The sequence below is a fragment of the Anastrepha obliqua genome, unplaced genomic scaffold (assembly GCF_027943255.1).
Source record: "Anastrepha obliqua isolate idAnaObli1 unplaced genomic scaffold, idAnaObli1_1.0 ptg000020l, whole genome shotgun sequence".
Classification (NCBI taxonomy): domain Eukaryota; kingdom Metazoa; phylum Arthropoda; class Insecta; order Diptera; family Tephritidae; genus Anastrepha; species Anastrepha obliqua.
The window spans coordinates 614,704-625,374 of NW_026562182.1; the positions used below are offsets into that span (position 1 = coordinate 614,704).

Consider the following 10,671-nt stretch of genomic DNA (forward strand, 5'->3'; position numbering starts at 1 on the left):
AACATGGTTGAAAACTGGTCAAAAGCATATGGGCTAATCGTCAACCCCAATAAAACCGAGCTCATCCTATTTACCAGGAAACATAAAATTCCAAATATAGCTCCGCCGACTCTAGGTGGAACGGCACTGTCACTCAGTGATGAGGCCCACTACTTAGGTCTAGTACTAGACAGAAAACTAAGTTGAAAGGCAAATGTCGAAGATAGAGTAAAATAAGTGACAATAGCACTACTCTTGTAAACAGCTGATAAGACTAAGTTGGGGTCTTTCCTCATCTATCGTATATTGGCCTTACACAACAATTGTCAGACCAATCCTAACCTACGGCATACTAGTATGGTGAACGGCTTTAGATAAGTTATACAGGGTATGAACTCACGATATGAAGTGCTACCAACTTCACACTGCTTGTATCTGCAAAACAGCTCATGACATCAACGTAAAAATTGTTCTAATGACAGTTCAATATATTGTTTATAAGCCATCAAAAGCATTTGCGTCTCAGTTTTGTTGAATTTTTTTTTCTGTTATCGAATTCAAACGTAATAGTGTGATTGCGTTATATTTGGCTAGAAAATCACAACCAGCCATTGTTCGTGAGCTCAGTCACCTCTAAGTGAATAAAATGATTGTGCATCTCACTATAAAACGTTACAATGATACTGGCAGCATTGCAAAACGCAATGGAGGTGGACCAAAAAAACCGCAACAACGCCAGAAATGGTTCGGAAAGTGAAGACTCGACTTGAACGAAATCCTCGTCGAAGTGGAAGAAAAATGGTCAAAGAACTGAAAATATCGCAAGACGGCATTCGACGCATATTGACAAATGAGGTCAAGGTCAAGGCTTACAAGTTCCAAAAAGTACACGATCTTTCACCCCAGCAAAAAAAGTTCGGTGCGAAAGAGCAAAGGAGTTGTTGTCCTTGCACGAACGTGGCGAATTTCCTAACACTGAATTTGAGCCTACGTATGGCCACTCGAAGCAATTCCCCATCGCAAGTAATGGTTTGGGCCGCAGTGACCGCTGATGGACGCTCTCCAATCTTTTTTATCGAGCCTGGTGTCAAAGTGAATTCGACTTATTATCGGGAAAATGTTTTAGAAGCTGCTTTAGAGCCGTGGTCACGCAAACATTTTGGTCGTAGACCATTGACGTTCCAACAGGACTCGGCACCGTCTCATAAAGCTCGTGTGAACCAAGAATGGTTAAAAAATCATGTTCCACACTTCAATTCGTCCACACAATGGCTTTCTAATTCGGAGACGCAAATCCGATGGACTATTCCATCTGGTCCATTTTGGAGAGCAAGGTGAGGACTAAAAAATATGCCAGTGTGGATGCGCTGAAAGAGGCGATTATACGAGAATGGGCCAAAATAATATACGTCAAGATCACATTCGTGCAGCATGCACCTCATTTTTTTACCGTTTGAAGGCTATAGTCAAGGCAAAAGGTGGTCATATCGAGCTAAAGTGAATATACATATGATAAAATTGTAATCATGTTTGAACAATTTTGTCTTTGATATCAATAAAAACTCATTTCACACAAAAAAGTTATGGTGTTTTGAATAGGTAACACTTCATATCGTTCACGCTGTATATTAAAAGAACCATGGTACATGTACAAAGAATGGCCAGTCTTTGCATCTGCGGGGCCCTTAGGACTACACCCACAGAGGCACTAAATATTTTATTATGCTTAACCTTTTACCAATAGAGCGATTCGGTAAGCAAACAGCTGCCAAAGCAGCTCTCAGAATAAGAGAAGTCGGCCTACTCAGAACGAACCAAAGAGGACACTCTTCAATTTTAGAAAAACTCCCCTGCTTTACTGACACAACGGATTTCTGTAAGGCCAAGGATATCAACTTAAATAAATCCTTCTTCACAGTATTTCCTTCCAAAGATGGATGGGATAACGGGCTTATTGTTAAGAAAAATGATATAATATAAACATCTACACGGATGGCTCAAAACTAGACAACAAAGTAGGTGGAGGGGCCTACCTGATCATTGCAGTGTATTTCAGCCGGAAGTCACTGCCATAAAAGGGGGATACAAACGAGAGTATTATCCACCGCCGTAGCCGAATGGGTTGGTGCGCCATTACCATTCAGAATTCACAGAGACAACGTTGGTTCGAATCTCGGTGAAACCAAAATTAATAAAAATATTTTTCTAATAGCGGTCCCCCTCGGCAGGCAATGGCAAACCTCCGAGTGTATTTCTGCCATGAAAAAGCTCCTCATAAAAATATCTGCCGTTCGGAGTCGGCTTGAAACTGTAGGTCGCTCCATTTGTGGAAGAACATCAAGACGCACACCACAAATAGGAGGAGGAGCTCGGCCAAACACCCAAAAAGGGTGTACGCGCCAATCTATATATATAAAAATTCAGCCGTTTTTCGCGTTCTGATGAACTTTACGGAGAATGGCTCAACTGATTTTAACCAAACTTTGCCACATTGAAGAGACCAATGTGGAGAAGGTTCGTATTTTGAATTTTAAGAATCGGGCACCAGGGTCTCGAGAAATAGGCCAAAACGGGGACCCGGGTAACCCTAGGATGTGTTTGCACAATATGGGTAGCAAATGGAAGCTGCTGATGATTTCTATAGTATAGAGTACTTTTCAAACCGTTACGTGACAAGGTCTCGAGATATAGGTCAAAACGTGGACCCGGGTAACCTTTGGTTGTGTTTGTACAATATGGGTATCAAATGAGAGCTGTTGATAAGTGCTTTTATACGGGGTAATTTTCATATCTTTTGATGACTAGGGTCTCGAGATATAGACCAAAATGTGGACCCGGGTAACCCTGGGATGTGTTTGTACAATATGGGTAGCAAATGGAAGCTGTTGATGATTTCTATAGTAGAGAATACTTTTCAAACCGTTACGTGACAAGGTCTCGAGATATAGGTCAAAACGTGGACCCGGGTAACCTTTGGTTGTGTTTGTACAATATGGGTTTCAAATGAAAGCTGTTGATAAGTGCTTTTATACGGGGTAATTTTCATATCTTTTGATGACTAGGGTCTCGAGATATAGACCAAAATGTGGACCCGGGTAACCCTAGGATGTGTTTGTACAATATGGGTAGCAAATGGAAGCTGTTGATGATTTCTATAGTAGAGAGTATTTTTCATACCTTTCCGCGACTAGGGTCTCGAGATATAGGTCAAAACGTGGACCCGGGTAACCTTTGGTTGTGTATGTACAATATGGGTATCAAATGAAAGCTGTTGATAAGTGCTTTAATACGGGGTAATTTTCATACCTATTGATGACTAGGCTCTCGAAATATATGCCAAAACATGGACCCGCCGTGTCTTTGCACCGAATTAAACCAAACTTACGCACATTGTTAAGTAAGTATTGAAAATGGGTTTCGTAAAGTTTGGTTGTAATTCGGAGCACTGGCAACGGGTACAGCGTTCTTTTGAACCAGCCATAATGGCGTTTACTTTTTTTAACGCTTGGGGCGGAACTGAACTGTCAAATTGACAGTGTGAGTTACAATGTGTCAATATTTCTTTCTGATTTTGACGCCATAAGGAGAAGACGTAGGTGCAAAGTGTAAACATTTTTTGTGAATTTTTTTGGAATGGATTTTGTAACAGTGAATAATTTCTTACGAAATTTGAGAATTTAATGTGAAATCCGAATGTTCAAATGAAATTATGTTTTGTGGATTTTTTTTTTCGGTTCATATGCAATAAGCTACGATACATCATGAGTGAAAAAAATGGTAAACAAATGAAAAAACAAAAGAAATTGTTAAAGGATGCAAAAGAAGAGCACGAAAAATGCGTAACTTTGATGAAAAAATTAATAGTCTTATCATGCAAATTGTCAACAATTTTCAGAAGAAAAGAGATGATTTAAGAAAATCACAACAAAATAAAATAATCCTGACCATGTGGACTTGGGCTTTTAAACACGTATGCATCAAAAATATAATCCACAAAATTGAAAAAAAACATGTTTTAAGATCTCAGAATACCATAATTACAATCATGTTTATTACAGTACAAATGCCAAGACAATCACGTAATCATATTGGTCGTTTGACAAATAATAATAAGCGCATGAGAAATGCCCGGAATAACGCGACATCAGAAGAACGTCAAGAAAAAAATGAAGTAGTCAAACCATTGATGAATAATGTTATTAAAGCAACTATTTTAATTGGCAAATTCAAGAATGAAGACGTTCTAATGCCAAGAATTCCAATGATTCCACCTGGATTGCCATTTGAATTCAAGCGTTTGCAACTGCCCATTCGTTTAGCATTTGCAATAACTATCAATAAATCACAAGGGCAAACTTTAGAAATATGTGGGATGAATTTAGAAGAACCAGTATTCACCCATGGTCAACTATACGTTGGCTGTTCACGTGTTGGGAAGCCAACAACATTATATATTTACTCAAAAACAAATAGAAAAACAAAAAATATTGTTTATGCCAAAGCGCTTGAATAAAGAATAAAGAAATAAATAATATGAAAACCATATCTTTTCTGTTCTCAACCATATCTATTCTATTTTAGTGTGCCCAGCGAAGCGGGCCGGGTTTGCTAGTTATATATATCTATTTATTATCCACAAATGAAGTCTTCATATACTCGGGCAGTCAAGCGGCAATAAAAGCGCTAGAATCTACAACACACTCATCAAAAACAGTTTTGGAATGTTTTAAACGTCTAAATGACGTATCAAAGTGCTACAAAGTGCACCTTATCTGGGTGCCAGGCCACAGGAATAAAGCAGGAAACTGCAAGGCGGATAAACTGGCTCGAACCAGTACAACGCTCGATCTCCAACCGGATAAGGCGCTAATACCGATGCCATGGTCGAATTGGAACAGCGGTCGATCGAAAATCTTGTTAAGATTTAACAGAGAAGCTATAAGAAAAATGATAGGGGTATTAACTGGTCATTGTTTAATAGGCAGCCACGCTAGAAGGTTAGGACTCCCGTACTTCAATTTCTGTAGAATCTGTCTCAATACAGAAGAAGAGGAAACAGTCAGACAGCTTTTATATGATTGTGAAAGCTTAGCTATGAGAAGGCGCACTCTTGATACAGCATTTTTAACCGATGTAGTGGGCATAGCCCATCTAAAACTAACGAAGCTCTGCTCATTTATTAAAGTTACCGGATGGTTTGAAAAGGAACACGTAGGGTAAGGATAAGCTCCAGTGGTATCACAATGGAACTGCGAAAGGTCAAAGTGTGTCGCTACGCAACTACCCAACCTACCTACCTACCTACTTAAACTTCAACTTGCCAGATCGTACAAAGTAAGAAAATTGAACAGGTCACAATTGGAACACTCCGAAAAAAATTATTATGGCCCTAGGGTCTCAAAGATGCGAGACCCCTGGCCCTAAGGCTTCAAAGTTTGAAGACCCCTGGTCTAAGCCAATATGCATAGGAACTAAGAACATTTTTGAAAAACAACGCAGTAGACGCAGCTCTAATATCTGAAACACATTTCATGGCTAGAAATTATTTAAACATTTCTAACTATGCTCTATATCACACCAATCACCGCGATGATACATGAACCCACATGGTGGATCGGATATAATTATAAACAAAGACATCAAATGCACTGATATGAACCTCTACAAGAGGGACTATTTGCAACATCTGTACAAATTGAAGACTTTATTGAATGAATGTAAAGAATACCTTATGGGAATTTGTATGATGCAATAACGAAGAACAAAAGTACCTTTTTATGCTTTGGAGAACCAACTTATTGGCCAACTTATTTGCTGAAGCGACCTGATTTGATTGACTTTTATATCACGATATCATGTCTTGATGTTGTTCCACAAATGGAGGGACCTACGGTTTCAAGCCGACTCCGAACTGCAGATATTTTTATGAGGAGCTTTTTCATGGCAGAAATACACTCGGAGGTTTGCCATTGCCTGCCGAGGGGCGACCGCTTTTAGAAAAAACTTTTTCTTAATTTTCATGTTTCGCCGCGATTCGAACCTACGTTCTCTCTGAATTCCAAATGGTGTCACGCACCAATCCATTGGGGTACAGCGGCCGTCGATTAATAACTTCTAAAGAGGTACGCATATCAATTGAGACAAAAATTTACGCAAATAAATCCCCTGGATAGGACGGAATCACAAGAAAAGCTCTAAAGGAGTTACCTGACAAAGCCACTCTTTACTTAAGAAATATAATTAACCCTGTGTTACGAATTAAGGATTTTCTCTTTCATTGGAAAGTTGCCTAAACCAAATAAAGAAGCTTATACAGATCAATTAGTTCATTACCATCATTATCGAAACTCTTTGAGAAATTTATACTTGACCGCCTTGTCTCTATACTACAGGCGCGAAACTTAATTCCTTCCTACAAATTAAGGCTTCGTCGAAAACATTCAACACCTTAACAGGTACATGAGTAACAAATACAATAATTAATATTAAACAGTGCGTTCGACTGGACTACTATCTGATAATGAAAAAATATTTAACGAACATATGTAAAATATGCTGCCAAATACTCTAATATTTAATTCATGAAAGCCGGGGTATCTGAAGTCAGTGTCCTAGGGCTATGAACTATGTGTATTGTACACAGATGATATTCCCATGCCTGCAGATTTCAGCATTATAGCAACTTTCGCAGATGATACCGTTCTATGGGCAACCCATAAACCCTTAGAAGCAGTAACAAACAAATTACAGCAGATTTTGGAGAAAACTTTAGACTGGTTTAATGCTTGGGGCATAAATCAATAGTGGCAAAAAAATTTATGTAGGTTACTCTAACAAGATAGTTTGACATAAGAATCTCAGAATAAACAATTCACAAATCCCGATAGACTCCAAAGACAGATACGTTGGAATGACTATCATCTTGAAAAGAATTGATGTAAAAACAGATTCCGACAACTATAATATATTGGCTACTTGGCTACTACTCGAAACTGTCATTGCTGAATAAAAAACTTATATACAAAACTGTGATCGTGTCAATCTGGGCATGCGGCATAAAAATCTGGGACCTGCAAGTAAAGCAAACATCAATATTATTCAGCGACTACAATCGAAAATACCCAGAACAATAACCAATGCTCCTTGGTACGAAAGAAGATATCCATCGCGACCTCAATACCGATACAGTAGCAGAAATCATCCGCAAACGCAGCGCAAATCATATTTTCCGTTTAATGAATCATGGAATGTTGATATGCGAATGGAATGCTAACATGCGACGACTACTCCCATCAACAGAAAACGCAAACTCCAGACTGCTCAAACGACCAACACCAACTCAGCTGATAACTAGAAAAAATTTTAATTATGTATTATATCTACTTATGCATTGCAAACTCACACAAATACTGAACCATAATGTAACATTGATAATAATTTATGTTATGAAATCCAAGTCATAAGACAGGTGTAATTAATAAAGGAAGCAAAAAACAACAAAAAAGGGGAGCCTCGCACCACAAGTCAGTAAGATTGAAGGACCGATTAACACTATTGTTACACTAGCTCAGTTCAAGCTAAAAAACGTTAAAAGAAATAAATGTTTCACACCATTAATCTCAACTGTTTCCATATGTTTACATAACTATATAATACTCGCTATTTTTGCCTCAACTAAAGTTTACACAAAACAATTTTATTCCCTACCTACTCGCAATAAAATCTTCGTAGCGACCGCACACATAAAATATTTATCCGAAATTTAATTAGTATTAATTTCAACTTACTACTAAAGTGAATACCTAAAATTTTATTTCGTTGTTAGTTTTTTGTTAGTAGTTTGAATGTTTAATCAATTACTATACCAGAAAGAAGTTCACTTAGATTTGAGGAAAAAAAATCTACACTTTTAATACAAGTATATATGTAATAGAATAATTTGAAAGCATTGTACAGAATGGATGCTAATTTATATTCTAACTGGTTATTTTAGAAACATATTGGACTAGTTCTTTTTTTTTTTTGCTAGCACTAATTAGTTTTTTAACTGGTTTTAACTGATGCATGGCCTAACAATTGACATTCCGTAGGCACTGGTGTGTTAAAAGTACCACGAGCTAACATGGAAAAAATATAGAACAGGAACTCGTTGAGCTGAAAGGTTTCTGGTAGTCTTCTAGTTCACAACAGTATTTTTTCTTCCATAGAAATTAAATCAGGTCAATGTATACGCATATTAGTAGGAATTTTCTCTGAGAATTCGCTCGTTCAATCTGTTGTAATACCCCTTAGAAAAAAACTAACAATTGGTGAAAATTTCTGGTTCATAACTAGTACGATTTTGCTAATTGTGAAACGCTAAGCTTTTATGTTACACGTAGGGACGTTCACCTTAAGGGCGACTATATCTAACCAGGAAAGCAGTACCCTGTCGGTGTGTGATGGCAACTGTGATGCAGGTTCAAGTCGGGCTAGAAGATAATATGGTGTTCTCAAATACACACACAGAAATAAGTAATTGTGACGTATTTGAATTGTAATAAAAAGTAAAAATTTAAATACAACAATTTAAGAAATAGCTGGCCCAAAAATCTAACCTAAAAAATCCTCAATGGTTTGCCAATGCTCTCCCTCACTTACTATTATAACAGCAGAATCTAGTTTAGTATCTCATAGATATACTTTGTTGATTTCAGTTCAGAACGATTGTAAATAAAAATAGTTCTAAGTTCGGGGGAAATGAGCCAGTTAAACGTCAGTTGATTTCCCTGCAGGGACTATATACCGTCGTAAACATATGAATTCTTATTTACTTGGCATACATAGGTATGTACTGTACATATTCTGTTGTATTGAATCACGCATTGCTGTGGAATGCAGCGTGAACAACGTTCGCTATGCAAAAAAAAAAAAAAAAACACACAAACGTCCCTCAGACGTACACTATTTCCGTTTGCTATATTTGGATCGCGATACTCAATCATTTCATTGCTCATTTTAAAACATCTTAGATTGTTGAAATATCTGACAAACCTTTCATATATAGTATAGGATTTTTGGCATTTTTGCACCAAATCTTAGCTTCGTGATCTTAAAAATGTGGTTGGATATAAAGCTTATAACATTCGCTATATGTGTGTCTTCTTGAGTATATCCACCCGACAGTAGTAAGTGTGTAATACGCCCGCCCGACCGTGCATATTCCTGTTATTCTAATGCGAGCGACCAAAGAGTTTTGATACATTTTCAATAGGGATATCTTCAAAAACGTTCAAACGTATTTATGACGTTCAACTAACAACAGTACGGGTTTCCATATCACCATGTCTTAAGTCATGTTTCCCGAGGGTTGCAAATATTGAAAAGTTTACTACCGGAATGTGGAAAACATAGCCGCAACCATGGACAACCCATCTTCTCAGATAAACCTCGTTTATGGTTGTCAACTTGATCGAAGACATACAATTTTATTAATACATATAATATTTGTTATTATTTATCCGGAACTACTTGAAGTTCTTGAATTATGTAAACAACCCTGCCACTTAAATCGAATGGATCTCCAGAAGCAGAGAAGCGGATGCCGGATAATACCGCAATTATTGTATCTATTTATCAAAAATTGTACTCAATGTATACAGTAAAGTGAAGTTAGCGAAGACGATGATTTGAATGATGTTCTTTTTAATACGTAATGAAGTCAATAGAGCCGCAGGAAACAAACCAGTGAATTTTTTGCATCGTCGATTTTTTATTTAAATTTTTTTATTTCATTCCTATTTGGTCACTAGTTACATACATATGTTTGTAGTGAACAGGTGTTTGCTATAACATGGTTCTATTTTTAGCTGGCGCGAAAGGTACTTCACAATAATGCCAGAATATTAATTTCATTTATAATGTTGAACAAAATTTAGTAATGGCCAACTATAGTGGATTTATCATTCATTTTGAAAGTAACGTTTTTAATATATATACTTTATACGCATGTACCTGCTTTACTTCCACCACCAATTAACATATACCGTTAAACAATAACTTTAAGGCAATGCGTTTTAGTATTAGTTCCCGGTGCTGATGCTGTTGCTACAACCCAATTAATCGAGCACTACCTCACACTGACTGAATGCCCACCGTTCGTTACTGTCTCAACCAAAGTATAGTAGGCATTCAGAAGCAAGTGCTCATAAGAAATATATATAGGGTTTTTCAGTAAGAGCGCTTCAACTTTTGAACTTTTTTGAATAAAACACAAACGGTTTGACTTTTTTAACTAATTTTTTTTTATTATCGAGTTTGAACATATACATTTATGTATGAAATTCGATTTCTTTTGCATGACCACCGCGTGCACGTTTTACGAAGTCCAATCGTTGAACCCAATTTTCGACCACTCTTTTGCATAAATCGGCCGAAATTCCAGCAATTTCGCGTTCAATATTGGCTCTGAGCTCACAAATCGTCGCCGGCTTGTTACTGTAGACCAATGACTTCACATAACCCCAAAACAGGACGGCTTGTTAAATGGACCGTAAAATGGCCGTAATGCTCTTAAAGTAGCAGCAACAGAACGATTATTTTCATAAAAAACTAGCGGACCCTCCGCCTGCTTCGCTAGGCATATCAAAATTAAGAATGAATAATGAACACTCGATTTAAATTCACTCTATGTGTATTTATTCTTTTTTTAGA

General features: G+C 37.3%; 1 protein-coding gene across 1 annotated transcript in view; it reads right to left on the bottom strand.

Annotated features, from left to right (window-relative positions):
• LOC129251455 (uncharacterized) overlaps positions 1–10,106 on the bottom strand; it is a 254,651-nt gene extending 244,545 nt beyond the window's left edge. Inside the window, exon 1 of the mRNA XM_054890805.1 lies at positions 9,973–10,106. The gene's annotated coding sequence lies outside the window, so the exon portion shown is untranslated. The remainder of the gene's footprint in view (positions 1–9,972) is intronic.
• Between the last annotated feature and the right edge of the window lie 565 nt (positions 10,107–10,671).